The sequence below is a fragment of the Pseudophryne corroboree genome (assembly GCF_028390025.1).
Source record: "Pseudophryne corroboree isolate aPseCor3 chromosome 7 unlocalized genomic scaffold, aPseCor3.hap2 SUPER_7_unloc_1, whole genome shotgun sequence".
NCBI lineage: Eukaryota > Metazoa > Chordata > Amphibia > Anura > Myobatrachidae > Pseudophryne > Pseudophryne corroboree.
The window spans coordinates 997,733-1,020,521 of NW_026967608.1; the positions used below are offsets into that span (position 1 = coordinate 997,733).

At 35.0% G+C, this 22,789-nt stretch overlaps 5 non-coding genes across 5 annotated transcripts; all 5 read right to left on the reverse strand.

Annotated features, from left to right (window-relative positions):
- Nucleotides 1–2,756: 2,756 nt before the first annotated feature.
- On the reverse strand, nucleotides 2,757–2,830 carry TRNAS-ACU (transfer RNA serine (anticodon ACU)). Its single transcript has one exon. It is a non-coding gene; the product is annotated as a tRNA-Ser (tRNA).
- A 4,152-nt stretch (nucleotides 2,831–6,982) lies between these two features.
- On the reverse strand, nucleotides 6,983–7,056 carry TRNAS-ACU (transfer RNA serine (anticodon ACU)). The gene has a single exon. It is a non-coding gene; the product is annotated as a tRNA-Ser (tRNA).
- Nucleotides 7,057–10,479: 3,423 nt separating this feature from the next.
- On the reverse strand, nucleotides 10,480–10,553 carry TRNAS-ACU (transfer RNA serine (anticodon ACU)). Its single transcript has one exon. It is a non-coding gene; the product is annotated as a tRNA-Ser (tRNA).
- A 2,264-nt stretch (nucleotides 10,554–12,817) lies between these two features.
- TRNAS-ACU (transfer RNA serine (anticodon ACU)) lies at nucleotides 12,818–12,891 on the reverse strand. The gene has a single exon. It is a non-coding gene; the product is annotated as a tRNA-Ser (tRNA).
- A 1,096-nt stretch (nucleotides 12,892–13,987) lies between these two features.
- On the reverse strand, nucleotides 13,988–14,061 carry TRNAS-ACU (transfer RNA serine (anticodon ACU)). The gene has a single exon. It is a non-coding gene; the product is annotated as a tRNA-Ser (tRNA).
- Nucleotides 14,062–22,789: the final 8,728 nt, after the last annotated feature.

Genomic DNA, 22,789 nt, shown 5'->3' on the forward strand with positions numbered 1-22,789 from the left:
ATCCTCTGCTATATGCATTTTTTTTGTTAATTAAAGTAATCCAAAACTGGGATTGATATGTTAGCTATTTTATGTTTACTTAAAGTACAATAACTTTTACCATTTTAATTTGTTTTAATAGTATATTGACAGTATTGTTTTCTTTCAAAAATCCACTTAATTTTCTTTACCCTATTATTAAAATGGTAATTGACAAAAACAAACTACATTGTCACCAGAAGAGCAATACAAAATGTACAAGTGATATATTAAAATCATCTTTCCAGCTTGAATTTCAATGATGCATTGGGGCAACGATTTTGTGAGAAACATCTTCACCCTTAAATAAAGATTTTCTTAATTCCTTACCTGTGTGCTAATTAGATATCACCTTGTTTTCACATTAAACAGACTTCCACATGAGAAAGCAGCAAGGATGCATTGGCGTTAATGTTTCCTGGTGTCAACCTGTATTATTTCAGTAGACATTGAAATGAGGATGCATCTTGCTGCCTTTCCAATGAAGCAAGTTTAATTTAGTAATAGGTGAAAAACCATCCTTACAAAGGTGTTCATCAGAGACTTGGCTTTGTGGACACTTTTCAGAGAACAAATTTGTTAGCATAAAAATAAAGCCAGAAAATGAAGAGCTGTTTAATCACTCAATTGGATTTTTTTGCCAGCATATTTCTTTTTCTCTGCAACCCACTGCTAAATTGTGCTTCCTAGCTGTTTTTATAAAATCACTGAATCAAATCTAACTCTGATTACATCAGAGAAGGCCAGGTACCCTACACCATAACAGGGGGTTTGAAATTTTGACTTGTCTACTTAAAGATCACCAAAATCTGATAACAAGGTCAATTACGTCCCTTGGTGGGATTGAACCACCAACCTTTTGGTTAGTAGCCGGATACACTAACCGATTGCGCCACAGAGACACTTTGCAAAAAGTATATACTGACAAAGGCTAATAAGCATACATCTAGAAAGTTTCCTAGAAAAACTTTAAAAAGTCAATAATCTGGAGAGTTTTTGTAAGATGTTTCTTCCATCAACCAACGAAGAAACACATTGGTACTTTCCCATGATGAGTGAGTGCTTCAGGATCTCTTGCACTTACATGTGCAGCAGAGTACTGCAATGGAAGCATGCTGGGCCCATAACCCAGAGGTAGGCAGATTGAAACTATCCTTTGCTATATGCATTTTTTTTTTGTTAATTTAAGTAATCAAAACTGGGATTGATGTTTTTGCTCTTTTATTTTTACTTAAAGTACAATAACTTTTACCATTTTAATTTGTTTTAATAGTATATTGTAGAAAAGGGAATTGGTCCCTCCAAAGAAATGGGGAACCAAAGAGAAAAAGCCTCTTTGTGGGTGCACTCTTTCAAAAACAATATATATATATATTATCTTTCAATATTTATTGTGTAAAAAATTATACTTTATTTCGACAATTAAAAATGATGTGTATAGAAAAAAGGGCAAAAATACCTATTGGTATACCCTATAGAACAGATAAATAAGGTACAAAGGTGATTATGTCTCATATAATAAGCTCCTCCAAAATAACAATGTATCTCAAAAGATTCTTTGTAATAGTTTGTAGCAACCCCTGTATATAGTGGTGTGTTTTAGAGTGAGGGCAATAATACCAAAACTCTTAACACGGGATGCGATTTAATAAAATCTGAAATGGAGGAGAGTTGATTAATTACATGCTAGGCGAAAATTTATATGCTGATAACTTAAGTAGGCAAAAAAGGATTATATAGCACTAATATGCTTATTACTGTACTTGTAAAGTATTACACAGTGATATTAAATGTTACACAATAAATGTCAGAAGTAACAAGTCCCACAGTAGGAAGCCGTAACTGACAATCGTTGAATTACCCGGCTAGGGTGAAACGTACGTCCGCTTCTCAAACACTCTGACGTCATTCTGACGTCTTTCCGGGAATCCCGTGTAACGTTCACGGACCCGGATTCGTAGGCAAAACTCCTTACACGCTTCTCAAGCAAGGATATCCACGGGGGCTACAACAGCAGGACCCTCTCTTAATCAGAGGTATTTTGGCGCGCACTCATTGCGGGACGGGAGTGGGTTTCTTCCTGCAATGACAATATTGTTATCAGGATAACCCCTCTCCGTTTCCCGACAACAGCAAGTAACGCCACTGTCTTCCTTCATACCCGCTCCGGCCGCTGACTCTCTCACCTCCCATTCACTGTGACACCTTTTTCACACATGGGAAGGCAGCAGAAGTCAGTGGATCAACGGCACGGGTACTTTCCAATACTCACCTTTATTATTACAAGGTCAATGTTAACCAATTAATATACCAGTTCTGGTTTTTTAGCATAATCATCCTTGCAGTGAAAATCAATATTTGTTACACCTGATTTAGCAGACAGTATTCGTTGTACGCATTAGCGAGACAAATTGATACAAATATAGTATCTAATTCAACGATTGTCAGTTACGGCTTCCTACTGTGGGACTTGTTACTTCTGACATTTCTAGCATAAAAATAAAGGCAGAAAATGAAGAGCTGTTTAATCACTCAATTGGATTTTTCTGCCAGCATATTTTTTTTCTCTGCAACCCATTGCTAAATTGTGCTTCCTCGCTGTTTTTTTATAAAATCACGGAATCAAATCTAACTCTGATTACATCAGAAAAGGCCAGGTACCCTACACCATAAGAGGGGGTTTGAAATTTTGACTTGTCTACTTAAATATCACCAAAACCTGATCACAAGGTCAATTATGTCCCTGGGTGGGATTAAACCACCAACCTTTTGGTTAGTAGCCAGACACACTAACCGATTGCGCCACAGAGACAATTTGCAAAAAGTACATACTGACAAAGGCTAATAAGCATTCATCTAGAACGTTTCATAGAAAAACTTTAAAAAGTCAATAATCTGGAGAGTTTTTGTAAGAATTTTCTTAAATCAACCAACGAAGAAACACATTGGTACTTTCCCATGATGAGTGAGTGCTTCAGGATCTCTTGCACTTACATGTGCAGCAGAGTACTGCAATGGAAGCATGCTGGGCCCATTACCCAGAGGTAGGCAGATTGAAACTATCCTCTGCTATATGCATTTTTTTTGTTAATTAAAGTAATCCAAAACTGGGATTGATATGTTAGCTATTTTATGTTTACTTAAAGTACAATAACTTTTACCATTTTAATTTGTTTTAATAGTATATTGACAGTATTGTTTTCTTTCAAAAATCCACTTACTTTTCTTTACCCTATTATTAAAATGGTAATTGACAAAAACAAACTACATTGTCACCAGAAGAGCAATACAAAATGTACAAGTGATATATTAAAATCATCTTTCCAGCTTGAATTTCAATGATGCATTGGGGCAACGATTTTGTGAGAAACATCTTCACCCTTAAATAAAGATTTTCTTAATTCCTTACCTGTGTGCTAATTAGATATCACCTTGTTTTCACATTAAACAGACTTCCACATGAGAAAGCAGCAAGGATGCATTGGCGTTAATGTTTCCTGGTGTCAACCTGTATTATTTCAGTAGACATTGAAATGAGGATGCATCTTGCTGCCTTTCCAATGAAGCAAGTTTAATTTAGTAATAGGTGAAAAACCATCCTTACAAAGGTGTTCATCAGAGACTTGGCTTTGTGGACACTTTTCAGAGAACAAATTTGTTAGCATAAAAATAAAGCCAGAAAATGAAGAGCTGTTTAATCACTCAATTGGATTTTTTTGCCAGCATATTTCTTTTTCTCTGCAACCCACTGCTAAATTGTGCTTCCTAGCTGTTTTTATAAAATCACTGAATCAAATCTAACTCTGATTACATCAGAGAAGGCCAGGTACCCTACACCATAACAGGGGGTTTGAAATTTTGACTTGTCTACTTAAAGATCACCAAAATCTGATAACAAGGTCAATTACGTCCCTTGGTGGGATTGAACCACCAACCTTTTGGTTAGTAGCCGGATACACTAACAGATTGCGCCACAGAGACACTTTGCAAAAAGTATATACTGACAAAGGCTAATAAGCATACATCTAGAAAGTTTCCTAGAAAAACTTTAAAAAGTCAATAATCTGGAGAGTTTTTGTAAGATGTTTCTTCCATCAACCAACGAAGAAACACATTGGTACTTTCCCATGATGAGTGAGTGCTTCAGGATCTCTTGCACTTACATGTGCAGCAGAGTACTGCAATGGAAGCATGCTGGGCCCATAACCCAGAGGTAGGCAGATTGAAACTATCCTTTGCTATATGCATTTTTTTTTTGTTAATTTAAGTAATCAAAACTGGGATTGATGTTTTTGCTCTTTTATTTTTACTTAAAGTACAATAACTTTTACCATTTTAATTTGTTTTAATAGTATATTGTAGAAAAGGGAATTGGTCCCTCCAAAGAAATGGGGAACCAAAGAGAAAAAGCCTCTTTGTGGGTGCACTCTTTCAAAAACAATATATATATATATTATCTTTCAATATTTATTGTGTAAAAAATTATACTTTATTTCGACAATTAAAAATGATGTGTATAGAAAAAAGGGCAAAAATACCTATTGGTATACCCTATAGAACAGATAAATAAGGTACAAAGGTGATTATGTCTCATATAATAAGCTCCTCCAAAATAACAATGTATCTCAAAAGATTCTTTGTAATAGTTTGTAGCAACCCCTGTATATAGTGGTGTGTTTTAGAGTGAGGGCAATAATACCAAAACTCTTAACACGGGATGCGATTTAATAAAATCTGAAATGGAGGAGAGTTGATTAATTACATGCTAGGCGAAAATTTATATGCTGATAACTTAAGTAGGCAAAAAAGGATTATATAGCACTAATATGCTTATTACTGTACTTGTAAAGTATTACACAGTGATATTAAATGTTACACAATAAATGTCAGAAGTAACAAGTCCCACAGTAGGAAGCCGTAACTGACAATCGTTGAATTACCCGGCTAGGGTGAAACGTACGTCCGCTTCTCAAACACTCTGACGTCATTCTGACGTCTTTCCGGGAATCCCGTGTAACGTTCACGGACCCGGATTCGTAGGCAAAACTCCTTACACGCTTCTCAAGCAAGGATATCCACGGGGGCTACAACAGCAGGACCCTCTCTTAATCAGAGGTATTTTGGCGCGCACTCATTGCGGGACGGGAGTGGGTTTCTTCCTGCAATGACAATATTGTTATCAGGATAACCCCTCTCCGTTTCCCGACAACAGCAAGTAACGCCACTGTCTTCCTTCATACCCGCTCCGGCCGCTGACTCTCTCACCTCCCATTCACTGTGACACCTTTTTCACACATGGGAAGGCAGCAGAAGTCAGTGGATCAACGGCACGGGTACTTTCCAATACTCACCTTTATTATTACAAGGTCAATGTTAACCAATTAATATACCAGTTCTGGTTTTTTAGCATAATCATCCTTGCAGTGAAAATCAATATTTGTTACACCTGATTTAGCAGACAGTATTCGTTGTACGCATTAGCGAGACAAATTGATACAAATATAGTATCTAATTCAACGATTGTCAGTTACGGCTTCCTACTGTGGGACTTGTTACTTCTGACATTTATTGTGTAACATTTAATATCACTGTGTAATACTTTACAAGTACAGTAATAAGCATATTAGTGCTATATAATCCTTTTTTGCCTACTTAAGTTATCAGCATATAAATTTTCGCCTAGCATGTAATTAATCAACTCTCCTCCATTTCAGATTTTATTAAATCGCATCCCGTGTTAAGAGTTTTGGTATTATTGCCCTCACTCTAAAACACACCACTATATACAGGGGTTGCTACAAACTATTACAAAGAATCTTTTGAGATACATTGTTATTTTGGAGGAGCTTATTATATGAGACATAATCACCTTTGTACCTTATTTATCTGTTCTATAGGGTATACCAATAGGTATTTTTGCCCTTTTTTCTATACACATCATTTTTAATTGTCGAAATAAAGTATAATTTTTTACACAATAAATATTGAAAGATAACATATATATATATATATTGTTTTTGAAAGAGTGCACCCACAAAGAGGCTTTTTCTCTTTGGTTCCCCATTTCTTTGGAGGGACCAATTCCCTTTTCTACAAACATATTTAATACCTCGGGGGTCGCACCGCCAACATATATAGAAATCTCTTGTTTCATTGTAATAAATTCATGACACTCTGATACTGTTGGCTCAACATGATTTAATGAAATCAACTGTAGCAGTGCAGGCAAACTCAAACCCTCTGTTTTAATAGTATATTGACAATATAGTTTTCTTTAAAAAATCCACTTAATTTTCTTTACCCTATTATTAAAAGGGTAATTGACAAAAACAAACTACATTGTCACCAGAAGAGCAATACAAAATGTACAAGTGATCTTTCCAGCTTGAATTTCAATGATGCATTGGGGCAACGATTTTGTGAGAAACATCTTCACCCTTAAATAAAGATTTTCTTAATTCCTTACCTGTGTGCTAATTAGATATCACCTTGTTTTCACATTAAACAGACTTCTACATGAGAAAGCAGCAAGGATGCAGTGGCGTTAATGTTTCCTGGTGTCAACCTGTATTATTTCAGTAGACATTGAAATGAGGATGCATCTTGCTGCCTTTCCAATGAAGCAAGTTTAATTTAGTTATAGGTGAAAAACCATCCCTACAAAGGTGTTAATCAGAGACTTGGCTTTGTGGACACTTTTTAGAGAACAAATTTGTTAGCATAAAAATAAAGGCAGAAAATGAAGAGCTGTTTAATCACTCAATTGGATTTTTCTGCCAGCATATTTTTTTTCTCTGCAACCCATTGCTAAATTGTGCTTCCTAGCTGTTTTTTATAAAATCACTGAATCAAATCTAACTCTGATTACATCAGAGAAGGCCAGGTACCCTACACCATAAGAGGGGGTTTGAAATTTTGACTTGTCTACTTAAATATCACCAAAACCTGATCACAAGGTCAATTATGTCCCTGGGTGGGATTGAACCACCAACCTTTTGGTTAGTAGCCAAACACACTAACCGATTGCGCCACAGAGACAATTTGCAAAAAGTACATACTGACAAAGGCTAATAAGCATTCATCTAGAACATTTCCTAGAAAAACTTTAAAAAGTCAATAATCTGGAGAGTTTTTGTAAGAATTTTCTTAAATCAACCAACGAAGAAACACATTGGTACTTTCCCATGATGAGTGAGTGCTTCAGGATCTCTTGCCCTTACATGTGCAGCAGAGTACTGCAATGGAAGCATGCTGGGCCCATTAACCAGAGGTAGGCAGATTGAAACTATCCTCTGCTATATGCATTTTTTTTGTTAATTAAAGTAATCCAAAACTGGGATTGATATGTTAGCTATTTTATGTTTACTTAAAGTACAATAACTTTTACCATTTTAATTTGTTTTAATAGTATATTGACAGTATTGTTTTCTTTCAAAAATCCACTTAATTTTCTTTACCCTATTATTAAAATGGTAATTGACAAAAACAAACTACATTGTCACCAGAAGAGCAATACAAAATGTACAAGTGATATATTAAAATCATCTTTCCAGCTTGAATTTCAATGATGCATTGGGGCAACGATTTTGTGAGAAACATCTTCACCCTTAAATAAAGATTTTCTTAATTCCTTACCTGTGTGCTAATTAGATATCACCTTGTTTTCACATTAAACAGACTTCCACATGAGAAAGCAGCAAGGATGCATTGGCGTTAATGTTTCCTGGTGTCAACCTGTATTATTTCAGTAGACATTGAAATGAGGATGCATCTTGCTGCCTTTCCAATGAAGCAAGTTTAATTTAGTAATAGGTGAAAAACCATCCTTACAAAGGTGTTCATCAGAGACTTGGCTTTGTGGACACTTTTCAGAGAACAAATTTGTTAGCATAAAAATAAAGCCAGAAAATGAAGAGCTGTTTAATCATTAAATTGGATTTTTTTGCCAGCATATTCCTTTTTCTCTGCAACCCACTGCTAAATTGTGCTTCCTAGCTGTTTTTATAAAATCACTGAATCAAATCTAACTCTGATTACATCAGAGAAGGCCAGGTACCCTACACCATAAGAGGGGATTTGAAATTTTGACTTGTCTTCTTAAAGATCACCAAAATCTGATAACAAGGTCAATTACGTCAATGGGTGGGATTGAACCACCAACCTTTTGGTTTATAGCCGTACACACTAACTGATTGCGCCACAGAGACACTTTGCAAAAGTCCATACTGACAAAGGCTAATAAGCATTCATCTAAAACGTTTCCTAGAAAAACTTTAAAAAGTCAATAATCTGGAGAGTTTTTGTAAGATGTTTCTTCCATCCACCAACGAAGAAACACATTGGTACTTTCCCATGATGAGTGAGTGCTTCAGGATCTCTTGCACTTACATGTGCAGCAGAGTACTGCAATGGAAGCATGCTGGGCCCATAACCCAGAGGTAGGCAGATTAAAACTTTCCTCTGCTATATGCATTTTTTTTGTTAATTAAAGTAATCCAAAACTGGGATTGATATTTTTGCTCTTTATTTTTCATTAAAGTACAATAACTTTTACTATTTTAATTTGTTTTAATAGTATATTGAAAGTATTGTTTTCTTTTAAAAATCCACTTAATTTTCTTTACCCTATTATGAAAATGGTAATTGACAAAAACAAACTACATTGTCACCAGAAGAGCAATACAAAATGTACAAGTGATATATTAAAATCATCTTTCCAGCTTGAATTTCAATGATGCATTGGGGGCAACGATTTTGTGAGAAACATTTTCACCCTTAAATAAAGATTTTCTTAATTCCTTACCTGTGTGCTAATTAGATATCACCTTGTTTTCACATTAAACAGACTTCTACATGAGAAAGCAGCAAGGATGCAGTGGCGTTAATGTTTCCTGGTGTCAACCTGTATTATTTCAGTAGACATTGAAATGAGGATGCATCTTGCTGCCTTTCCAATGAAGCAAGTTTAATTTAGTAATAGGTGAAAAACCATCCCTACAAAGGTGTTAATCAGAGACTTGGCTTTGTGGACACTTTTCAGAGAACAAATTTGTTAGCATAAAAATAAAGCCAGAAAATGAAGAGCTGTTTAATCACTCAATTGGATTTTTTTTGCCAGCATATTTCTTTTTCTCTGCAACCCACTGCTAAATTGTGCTTCCTAGCTGTTTTTATAAAATCAATGAATCAAATCTAACTCTGATTACATCAGAGAAGGCCAGGTACCCTACACTATAACAGGGGGTTTGAAATTTTGACTTGTCTACTTAAAGATCACCAAAATCTGATAACAAGGTCAATTACGTCCCTGGGTGGGATTGAACCACCAACCTTTTGGTTAGTAACCGGACACACTAACCGATTGCGCCACAGAGACACTTTGCAAAAAAGTACATACTGACAAAGGCTAATAAGCATACATCTAGAACGTTTCCTAGAAAAACTTTAGAAAGTCAATAATCTGGAGAGTTTTTGTAAAATGTTTCTTCCATCAACCAACGAAGAAACACATTGGTACTTTCCCATGATGAGTGAGTGCTTCAGGATCTCTTGCACTTACATGTGCAGCAGAGTACTGCAATGGAAGCATGCTGGGCCCATAACCAAGAGGTAGGCAGATTGAAACTATCCTTTGCTATATGCATTTTTTTTTTGTTAATTTAAGTAATCAAAACTGGGATTGATATTTTTGCTCTTTTATTTTTACTTAAAGTACAATAGCTTTTACCATTTTAATTTGTTTTAATAGTATATTGACAATATAGTTTTCTTTAAAAAATCCACTTAATTTTCTTTACCCTATTATTAAAAGGGTAATTGACAAAAACAAACTACATTGTCACCAGAAGAGCAATACAAAATGTACAAGTGATCTTTCCAGCTTGAATTTCAATGATGCATTGGGGCAACGATTTTGTGAGAAACATCTTCACCCTTAAATAAAGATTTTCTTAATTCCTTACCTGTGTGCTAATTAGATATCACCTTGTTTTCACATTAAACAGACTTCTACATGAGAAAGCAGCAAGGATGCAGTGGCGTTAATGTTTCCTGGTGTCAACCTGTATTATTTCAGTAGACATTGAAATGAGGATGCATCTTGCTGCCTTTCCAATGAAGCAAGTTTAATTTAGTTATAGGTGAAAAACCATCCCTACAAAGGTGTTAATCAGAGACTTGGCTTTGTGGACACTTTTTAGAGAACAAATTTGTTAGCATAAAAATAAAGGCAGAAAATGAAGAGCTGTTTAATCACTCAATTGGATTTTTTCTGCCAGCATATTTTTTTTCTCTGCAACCCATTGCTAAATTGTGCTTCCTAGCTGTTTTTTATAAAATCACTGAATCAAATCTAACTCTGATTACATCAGAGAAGGCCAGGTACCCTACACCATAAGAGGGGGTTTGAAATTTTGACTTGTCTACTTAAATATCACCAAAACCTGATCACAAGGTCAATTATGTCCCTGGGTGGGATTGAACCACCAACATTTTGGTTAGTAGCCAGACACACTAACCGATTGCGCCACAGAGACAATTTGCAAAAAGTACATACTGACAAAGGCTAATAAGCATTCATCTAGAACGTTTCCTAGAAAAACTTTAAAAAGTCAATAATCTGGAGAGTTTTTGTAAGAATTTTCTTAAATCAACCAACGAAGAAACACATTGGTACTTTCCCATGATGAGTGAGTGCTTCAGGATCTCTTGCCCTTACATGTGCAGCAGAGTACTGCAATGGAAGCATGCTGGGCCCATTAACCAGAGGTAGGCAGATTGAAACTATCCTCTGCTATATGCATTTTTTTTGTTAATTAAAGTAATCCAAAACTGGGATTGATATGTTAGCTATTTTATGTTTACTTAAAGTACAATAACTTTTACCATTTTAATTTGTTTTAATAGTTTATTGACAGTATTGTTTTCTTTCAAAAATCCATTTAATTTTCTTTACCCTATTATTAAAATGGTAATTGACAAAAACAAACTACATTGTCACCAGAAGAGCAATACAAAATGTACAAGTGATATATTAAAATCATCTTTCCAGCTTGAATTTCAATGATGCATTGGGGCAACGATTTTGTGAGAAACATCTTCACCCTTAAATAAAGATTTTCTTAATTCCTTACCTGTGTGCTAATTAGATATCACCATGTTTTCACATTAAACAGACTTCCACATGAGAAAGCAGCAAGGATGCATTGGCGTTAATGTTTCCTGGTGTCAACCTGTATTATTTCAGTAGACATTGAAATGAGGATGCATCTTGCTGCCTTTCCAATGAAGCAAGTTTAATTTAGTAATAGGTGAAAAACCATCCTTACAAGGGTGTTCATCAGAGACTTGGCTTTGTGGACACTTTTCAGAGAACAAATTTGTTAGCATAAAAATAAAGCCAGAAAATGAAGAGCTGTTTAATCACTCAATTGGATTTTTTTGCCAGCATATTTCTTTTTCTCTGCAACCCACTGCTAAATTGTGCTTCCTAGCTGTTTTTATAAAATCACTGAATCAAATCTAACTCTGATTACATCAGAGAAGGCCAGGTACTCTACACCATAAGAGGGGATTTGAAATTTTGACTTGTCTACTTAAAGATCACCAAAATCTGATAACAAGGTCAATTACGTCAATGGGTGGGATTGAACCACCAACCTTTTGGTTTATAGCAGTACACACTAACTGATTGCGCCACAGAGACACTTTGCGAAAGTCCATACTGACAAAGGCTAATAAGCATTCATCTAAAACGTTTCCTAGAAAAACTTTAAAAAGTCAATAATCTGGAGAGTTTTTGTAAGATGTTTCTTCCATCCACCAACGAAGAAACACATTGGTACTTTCCCATGATGAGTGAGTGCTTCAGGATCTCTTGCACTTACATGTGCAGCAGAGTACTGCAATGGAAGCATGCTGGGCCCATAACCCAGAGGTAGGCAGATTAAAACTATCCTCTGCTATATGCATTTTTTTTGTTAATTAAAGTAATCCAAAACCTGGATTGATATTTTTGCTCTTTATTTTTCATTAAAGTACAATAACTTTTACCATTTTAATTTGTTTTAATAGTATATTGAAAGTATTGTTTTCTTTTAAAAATCCACTTAATTTTCTTTACCCTATCATTAAAATGGTAATTGACAAAAACAAACTACATTGTCACCAGAAGAGCAATACAAAATGTTCAAGTGATATATTAAAATCATCTTTCCAGCTTGAATTTCAATGATGCATTGGGGGCAACGATTTTGTGAAAAACATTTTCACCCTTAAATAAAGATTTTCTTAATTCCTTACCTGTGTGCTAATTAGATATCACCTTGTTTTCACATTAAACAGACTTCTACATGAGAAAGCAGCAAGGATGCAGTGGCGTTAATGTTTCCTGGTGTCAACCTGTATTATTTCAGTAGACATTGAAATGAGGATGCATCTTGCTGCCTTTCCAATGAAGCAAGTTTAATTTAGTAATAGGTGAAAAACCATCCCTACAAAGGTGTTAATCAGAGACTTGGCTTTGTGGACACTTTTCAGAGAACAAATTTGTTAGCATAAAAATAAAGCCAGAAAATGAAGAGCTGTTTAATCACTCAATTGGATTTTTTTTGCCAGCATATTTCTTTTTCTCTGCAACCCACTGCTAAATTGTGCTTCCTAGCTGTTTTTATAAAATCAATGAATCAAATCTAACTCTGATTACATCAGAGAAGGCCAGGTACCCTACACCATAAGAGGGGATTTGACATTTTGACTTGTCTACTTAAAGATCACCAAAATCTGATCACAAGGTCAATTACGTCCCTGGGTGGGATTGAACCACCAACCTTTTGGTTAGTAGCCGGACACACTAACCGATTGCGCCACAGAGACACTTTGCAAAAAAGTACATACTGACAAAGGCTAATAAGCATACATCTAGAACGTTTCCTAGAAAAACTTTAAAAAGTCAATAATCTGGAGAATTTTTGTAAGATGTTTCTTCCATCAACCAACGAAGAAACACATTGGTACTTTCCCATGATGAGTGAGTGCTTCAGGATCTCTTGCACTTACATGTGCAGCAGAGTACTGCAATTGAAGCATGCTGGGCCCATAACCCAGAGGTAGGCAGATTGAAACTATCCTTTGCTATATGCATTTGTTTTGTTAATTTAAGTAATCAAAACTGGGATTGATATTTTTGCTCTTTTATTTTTACTTAAAGTACAATAACTTTTACCATTTTAATTTGTTTTAATAGTATATTGACAGTATAGTTTTCTTTAAAAAATCCACTTAATTTTCTTTACCCTATTATTAAAAGGGTAATTGACAAAAACAAACTACATTGTCACCAGAAAAGCAATACAAAATGTACAAGTGATATATTAAAATCATCTTTCCAGCTTGAATTTCAATGATGCATTGGGGCAACGATTTTGTGAGAAACATCTTCACCCTTAAATAAAGATTTTCTTAATTCCTTACCTGTGTGCTAATTAGATATCACCTTGTTTTCACATTAAACAGACTTCTACATGAGAAAGCAGCAAGGATGCAGTGGCGTTAATGTTTCCTGGTGTCAACCTGTATTATTTCAGTAGACATTGAAATGAGGATGCATCTTGCTGCCTTTCCAATGAAGCAAGTTTAATTTAGTTATAGGTGAAAAACCATCCCTACAAAGGTGTTAATCAGAGACTTGGCTTTGTGGACACTTTTTAGAGAACAAATTTGTTAGCATAAAAATAAAGGCAGAAAATGAAGAGCTGTTTAATCACTCAATTGGATTTTTCTGCCAGCATATTTTTTTTCTCTGCAACCCATTGCTAAATTGTGCTTCCTCGCTGTTTTTTTATAAAATCACGGAATCAAATCTAACTCTGATTACATCAGAAAAGGCCAGGTACCCTACACCATAAGAGGGGGTTTGAAATTTTGACTTGTCTACTTAAATATCACCAAAACCTGATCACAAGGTCAATTATGTCCCTGGGTGGGATTAAACCACCAACCTTTTGGTTAGTAGCCAGACACACTAACCGATTGCGCCACAGAGACAATTTGCAAAAAGTACATACTGACAAAGGCTAATAAGCATTCATCTAGAACGTTTCATAGAAAAACTTTAAAAAGTCAATAATCTGGAGAGTTTTTGTAAGAATTTTCTTAAATCAACCAACGAAGAAACACATTGGTACTTTCCCATGATGAGTGAGTGCTTCAGGATCTCTTGCACTTACATGTGCAGCAGAGTACTGCAATGGAAGCATGCTGGGCCCATTACCCAGAGGTAGGCAGATTGAAACTATCCTCTGCTATATGCATTTTTTTTGTTAATTAAAGTAATCCAAAACTGGGATTGATATGTTAGCTATTTTATGTTTACTTAAAGTACAATAACTTTTACCATTTTAATTTGTTTTAATAGTATATTGACAGTATTGTTTTCTTTCAAAAATCCACTTAATTTTCTTTACCCTATTATTAAAATGGTAATTGACAAAAACAAACTACATTGTCACCAGAAGAGCAATACAAAATGTACAAGTGATATATTAAAATCATCTTTCCAGCTTGAATTTCAATGATGCATTGGGGCAACGATTTTGTGAGAAACATCTTCACCCTTAAATAAAGATTTTCTTAATTCCTTACCTGTGTGCTAATTAGATATCACCTTGTTTTCACATTAAACAGACTTCCACATGAGAAAGCAGCAAGGATGCATTGGCGTTAATGTTTCCTGGTGTCAACCTGTATTATTTCAGTAGACATTGAAATGAGGATGCATCTTGCTGCCTTTCCAATGAAGCAAGTTTAATTTAGTAATAGGTGAAAAACCATCCTTACAAAGGTGTTCATCAGAGACTTGGCTTTGTGGACACTTTTCAGAGAACAAATTTGTTAGCATAAAAATAAAGCCAGAAAATAAAGAGCTGTTTAATCACTCAATTGGATTTTTTTGCCAGCATATTTCTTTTTCTCTGCAACCCACTGCTAAATTGTGCTTCCTAGCTGTTTTATAAAATCACTGAATCAAATCTAACTCTGATTACATCAGAGAAGGCCAGGTACCCTACACCATAAGAGGGGATTTGAAATTTTGACTTGTCTACTTAAAGATCACCAAAATCTGATAACAAGGTAAATTACGTCCCTGGGTGGGATTGAACCACCAACCTTTTGGTTAGTAGCCGGACACACTAACCGATTGCACCACAGAGACACTTTGCAAAAAGTACATACTGACAAAGACTAATAAGCATTCATCTAAAATGTTTCCTAGAAAAACTTTAAAAAGTCAATAATCTGGAGAGTTTTTGTAAGATGTTTCTTCCATCCACCAACGAAGAAACACATTGGTACTTTCCCATGATGAGTGAGTGCTTCAGGATCTCTTGCACTTACTTGTGCAGCAGAGTACTGCAATGGAAGCATGCTGGGCCCATAACCCAGAGGTAGGCAGATTAAAACTATCCTCTGCTATATGCATTTTTTTTGTTAATTAAAGTAATCCAAAACTGGGATTGATATTTTTGCTCTTTTATTTTTCATTAAAGTACAATAACTTTTACCATTTTAATTTGTTTTAATAGTATATTGAAAGTTTTGTTTTCTTTTAAAAATCCACTTAATTTTCTTTACCCTATTATTAAAATGGTAATTGACAAAAACAAACTACATTGTCAGCAGAAGAGCAATACAAAATGTACAAGTGATATATTAAAATCATATTTCCAGCTTGAATTTCAATGATGCATTGGGGCAACGATTTTGTGAGAAACATTTTCACCCTTAAATAAAGATTTTCTTAATTCCTTACCTGTGTGCTAATTAGATATCACCTTGTTTTCACATTAAACAGACTTCCACATGAGAAAGCAGCAAGGATGCAGTGGCGTTAATGTTTCCTGGTGTCAACCTGTATTATTTCAGTAGACATTGAAATGAGGATGCATCTTGCTGCCTTTCCAATGAAGCAAGTTTAATTTAGTAATAGGTTAAAAACCATCCTTACAAAGGTGTTAATCAGATACTTGGCTTTGTGGACACTTTTCAGAGAACAAATTTGTTAGCATAAAAATAAAGCCAGAAAATTAAGAGCTGTTTAATCACTCAATTGGATTTTTTTTGCCAGCATATTTCTTTTTCTCTGCAACCCACTGCTAAATTGTGCTTCCTAGCTGTTTTTATAAAATCACTGAATCAAATCTAACTCTGATTATATCAGAGAAGGCCAGGTACCCTACACCAGAACAGGGGGATTTGAAATTTTGACTTGTCTACTTAAAGATCACCAAAATCTGATAACAAGGTCAATTACGTCCCTGGGTGGGATTGAACCACCAACCTTTTGGTTAATAGCCGTGCACACTAACTGATTGCGCCACAGAGACACTTTGCAAAAGTCCATACTGACAAAGGCTAATAAGCATTCATCTAAAACGTTTCCTAGAAAAACTTTAAAAAGTCAATAATCTGGAGAGTTTTTGTAAGATGTTTCTTCCATCAACCAACGAAGAAACACATTGGTACTTTCCCATGATGAGTGAGTGCTTCAGGATCTCTTGCACTTACATGTGCAGCAGAGTACAGCAATGGAAGCATGCTGGCCCATAACCCAGCGGTAGGCAGATTGAAACTATCCTCTGCTATATGCATTTTTTTTTGTTAATTAAAGTAATCCAAAACTGGGATTGATATTTTGGCTCTTTTATTTTTACTTAAAGTACAATAACTTTTACCATTTTAATTTGTTTTAATAGTATATTGACAGTATTGTTTTCATTTAAAAATCCACTTAATTTTCTTTACCCTATTATTAAAATGGTAATTGACAAAAACAAACTACATTGTCACCAGAAGAGCAATACAAAATGTACAAGTGATATATTAAAATCATCTTTCCAGCTTGAATTTCAATGATGCATTGGGGCAACGATTTTGTGAGAAACATCTTCACCCTTAAATAAAGATTTTCTTAATTCCTTACCTGTGTGCTAATTAGATATCACCTTGTTTTCACATTAAACAGACTTTTACATGAGAAAGCAGCAAGGATGCAGTGGCGTTAATGTTTCCTGGTGTCAACCTGTATTATTTCAGTAGACATTGAAATGAGGATGCATCTTGCTGCCTTTCCAATGAAGCAAGTTTAATTTAGTAATAGGTGAAAAACCATCCTAACAAAGGTGTTAATCAGAGACTTGGCTTTGTGGACACTTTTCAGAGAACAAATTTGTTAGCATAAAAATAAAGCCAGAAAATGAAGAGCTGTTTAATCACTCAATTGGATTTTTTGCCAGCATATTTCTTTTTCTCTGCAACCCACTGCTAAATTGTGCTTCCTAGCTGTTTTTATAAAATCACTGAATCAAATCTAACTCTGATTACATCAGAGAAGGCCAGGTACCCTACACCATAAGAGGGGGTTTGAAATTTTGACTTGTCTACTTAAAGATCACCAAAATCTGATAACAAGGTCAATTACGTCCCTGGGTGGGATTGAACCACCAACCTTTTGGTTAATAGTCATACACACTAACTGATTGCGCCACAGAGACACTTTGCAAAAGTACATACTGACAAAGGCTAATAAGCATTCATCTAAAACGTTTCCTAGAAAAACTTTAAAAAGTCAATAATCTGGAGAGTTTTTGTAAGATGTTTCTTCCATCAACCAACGAAGAAACACATTGGTACTTTCCCATGATGAGTGAGTGCTTCAGGATCTATTGCACTTACATGTGCAGCAGAGTACAGCAATGGAAGCATGCTGAGCACATAACCCAGAGGTAGGCAGATTGAAACTATCCTCTGCTATATGCATTTGTTTTTGTTAATTAAAGTATTCCAAAACTGGGATTGATATGTTGGCTCTTTTATTTTTACTTACAGTACAATAACTTTTACCATTTTAATTTGTTTTAATAGTATATTGACAGTATTGTTTTCTTTCAAAAATCCACTTAATTTTCTTTACCCTATTATTAAAATGGTAATTGACAAAAACAAACTACATTGTCACCAGAAGAGCAATACAAAATGTACAAGTGATATATTAAAATCATATTTCCAGCTTGAATTTCAATGATGCATTGGGGCAACGATTTTGTGAGAAACATTTTCACCCTTAAATAAAGATTTTCTTAATTCCTTACCTGTGTGCTAATTAGATATCACCTTGTTTTCACATTAAACAGACTTCCACATGAGAAAGCAGCAAGGATGCAGTGGCGTTAATGTTTCCTGGTGTCAACCTGTATTATTTCAGTAGACATTGAAATGAGGATGCATCTTGCTGCCTTTCCAATGAAGCAAGTTTAATTTAGTAATAGGTTAAAAACCATCCTTACAAAGGTGTTAATCAGAGACTTGGCTTTGTGGACACTTTTCAGAGAACAAATTTGTTAGCATAAAAATAAAGCCAGAAAATTAAGAGCTGTTTAATCACTCAATTGGATTTTTTTTGCCAGCATATTTCTTTTTCTCTGCAACCCACTGCTAAATTGTGCTTCCTAACTGATTTTATAAAATCACTGAATCAAATCTAACTCTGATTACATCAGAGAAGGCCAGGTACCCTACACCAGAACAGGGGGATTTGAAATTTTGACTTGTCTACTTAAAGATCACCAAAATCTGATAACAAGGTCAATTACGTCCCTGGGTGGGATTGAACCACCAACCTTTTGGTTAATAGCCGTGCACACTAACTGATTGCGCCACAGAGACACTTTGCAAAAGTCCATACTGACAAAGGCTAATAAGCATTCATCTAAAACGTTTCCTAGAAAAACTTTAAAAAGTCAATAATCTGGAGACTTTTTGTAAGATGTTTCTTCCATCAACCAACGAAGAAACACATTGGTACTTTCCCATGATGAGTGAGTGCTTCAGGATCTCTTGCACTTACATGTGCAGCAGAGTACAGCAATGGAAGCATGCTGGGCCCATAACCCAGCGGTAGGCAGATTGAAACTATCCTCTGCTATATGCATTTTTTTTTTGTTAATTAAAGTAATCCAAAACTGGGATTGATATTTTGGCTCTTTTATTTTTACTTAAAGTACAATAACTTTTACCATTTTAATTTGTTTTAATAGTATATTGACAGTATTGTTTTCTTTTAAAAATCCACTTAATTTTCTTTACCCTATTATTAAAATGGTAATTGACAAAAACAAACTACATTGTCACCAGAAGAGCAATACAAAATATACAAGTGATATATTAAAATCATCTTTCCAGCTTGAATTTCAATGATGCATTGGGGCAACAATTTTGTGAGAAACATCTTCACCCTTAAATAAAGATTTTCTTAATTCCTTACCTGTGTGCTAATTAGATATCACCTTGTTTTCACATTAAACAGACTTCCACATGAGAAAGCAGCAAGGATACAGTGGCAATAATGTTTCTTGGTGTCAACCTGTTTTATTTCAGTAGACATTGAAATGAGGATGCATCTTGCTGCCTTTCCAATGAAGCAAGTTTAATTTAGTAATAGGTGAAAAACCATCCCTACAAAGGTGTTAATCAGAGACTTGGCTTTGTGGACACTTTTCAGAGAACAAATTTGTTAGCATAAAAATAAAGCCAGAAAATGAAGAGCTGTTTAATCACTCAATTGGATTTTTTTTGCCAGCATATTTCTTTTTCTCTGCAACCCACTGCTAAATTGTGCTTCCTATATGTTTTTATAAAATCACTGAATCAAATCTAACTCTGATTACATCAGAGAAGGCCAGGTACCCTACACCATAACGGGGGGTTTGAAATTTTGACTTGTCTACTTAAAGATCACCAAAATCTGATAACAAGGTCAATTACGTCCCTGGGTGGGTTTGAACCACCAACCTTTCGATTAGTAGCCAGACACACTAACCGATTGCGCCACAGAGACACTTTGTAAAAAGTACATACTGACAAAGGCTAATAAGCATACATCTGGAACGTTTCCTAGAAAAACTTTAAAAAGTCAATAATCTGGAGAGTTTTTGTAAGATGTTTCTTCCATCAACCAACGAAGAAACACATTGGTACTTTCCCATGATGAGTGAGTGCTTCAGGATCTCTTGCACTTACATGTGCAGCAGAGTACTGCAATGGAAGCATGCTGGGCCCATAACCCAGAGGTAGGCAGATTGAAACTATCCTTTGCTATATGCATTTTTTTTTGTTAATTTAAGTAATCAAAACTGGGATTGATATTTTTGCTCTTTTATTTTTACTTAAAATACAATAACTTTTTACCATTTTAATTTGTTTTAATAGTATATTGACAGTATAGTTTTCTTTAAAAAATCCACTAAATTTTCTTTACCCTATTATTAAAAGGGTAATTGACAAAAACAAACTACATTGTCACCAGAAGAGCAATACAAAATGTACAAGTGATATATTAAAATCATCTTTCCAGCTTGAATTTCAATGATGCATTGGGGCAACAATTTTGTGAGAAACATCTTCACCCTTAAATAAAGATTTTCTTAATTCCTAACCTGTGTGCTAATTAGATATCACCTTGTTTTCACATTAAACAGACTTCTGCATGAGAAAGCAGCAAGGATGCAGTGGCGTTAATGTTTCCTGGTGTCAACCTGTATTATTTCAGTAGACATTGAAATGAGGATGCATCTTGCTGCCTTTCCAATGAAGCAAGTTTAATTTAGTAATAGGTGAAAAACCATCCCTACAAAGGTGTTAATCAGAGACTTGGCTTTGTGGACACTTTTCAAAGAACAAATTTGTTAGCATAAAAATAAAGCCAGAAAATGAAGAGCTGTTTAATCACTCAATTGGATTTTTTTTGCCAGCATATTTCTTTTTCTCTGCAACCCACTGCTAAATTGTGCTTCCTAGCTGTTTTTATAAAATCACTGAATCAAATCTAACTCTGATTACATCAGAGAAGGCCAGGTACCCTACACCATAACAGGGGGTTTGAAATTTTGACTTGTCTACTTAAAGATCACCAAAATCTGATAACAATGTCAATTACGTCCCTGGTTGGGATTGAACCACCAACCTTTTGGTTAGTAGCCGGACACACTAACCGATTGCGCCACAGAGACACTTTGCAAAAAGTACATACTGACAAAGTCTAATAAGCATACATCTAGAACGTTTCCTAGAAAAACTTTAAAAAGTCAATAATCTGGAGAGTTTTTGTAAGATGTTTCTTCCATCAACCAATGAAGAAACACATTGGTACTTTCCCATGATGAGTGAGTGCTTCAGGATCTCTTGCACTTACATGTGCAGCAGAGTACTGCAATGGAAGCATACAGGGCCCATAGCCCAGAGGTAGGCAGATTGAAACTATCCTTTGCTATATGCATTTTTTTTTGTTAATTTAAGTAATCAAAACTGGGATTGATATTTTTGCTCTTTTATTTTTCATTAAAGTACAATAACTTTTACCATTTTAATTTGTTTTAATAGTATATTGACAGTATAGTTTTCTTTAAAAAATCCACTTAATTTTCTTTACCCTATTATTAAAAGGGTAATTGACAAAAACAAACTACATTGTCACCAGAAGAGCAATACAAAATGTACAAGTGATATATTAAAATCATCTTTCCAGCTTGAATTTCAATGATGCATTGGGGCAACGATTTTGTGAGAAACATCTTCACCCTTAAATAAAGATTTTCTTAATTCCTTACCTGTGTGCTAATTAGATATCACCTTGTTTTCACATTAAACAGACTTCTACATGAGAAAGCAGCAAGGATGCAGTGGCGTTAATGTTTCCTGGTGTCAACCTGTATTATTTCAGTAGACATTGAAATGAGGATGCATCTTGCTGCCTTTCCAATGAAGCAAGTTTAATTTAGTAATAGGTGAAAAACCATCCCTACAAAGGTGTTAATCAGAGACTTGGCTTTGTGGACACTTTTCAGAGAACAAATTTGTTAGCATAAAAATAAAGCCAGAAAATGAAGAGCTGTTTAATCACTCAATTGGATTTTTTTTGCCAGCATATTTCTTTTTCTCTGCAACCCACTGCTAAATTGTGCTTCCTAGCTGTTTTTATTAAATCACTGAATCAAATCTAACTCTGATTACATCAGAAAAGGCCAGGTACCCTACACCATAACAGGGGGTTTGAAACTTTGACTTGTCTACTTAAAGATCACCAAAATCTGATAACAAGGTCAATTACGTCCTTGGGTGGGATTGAACCACCAACCTTTTGGTTAGTAGCCGGACACACTAACCGATTGCGCCACAGAGACACTTCGCAAAAAGTACATTCTGACAAAGGCTAATAAGCATACATCTAGAACGTTTCCTAGAAAAACTTTAAAAAGTCAATAATCTGGAGAGTTTTTGTAAAATGTTTCTTCCATCAACCAACGAAGAAACACATTGGTACTTTCCCATGATGAGTGAGTGCTTCAGGATCTCTTGCACTTACATGTGCAGCAGAGTACTGCAATGGAAGCATGCTGGGCCCATAACCCAGAGGTAGGCAGATTGAAACTATCCTTTGCTATATGCATTTTTTTTGTTAATTTAAGTAATCAAAACTGGGATTGATATTTTTGCTCTTTTATTTTTACTTGAAGTACAATAACTTTTACCATTTTAATTTTTTTGAATAGTATATTGACAGTATAGTTTTCTTTAAAAAATCCACTTAATTTTCTTTACCCTATTATTAAAAGGGTAATTGACAAAAACAAACTACATTGTCACCAGAAGAGCAATGCAAAATGTACAAGTGATATATTAAAATCATCTTTCCAGCTTGAATTTCAATGATGCATTGGGG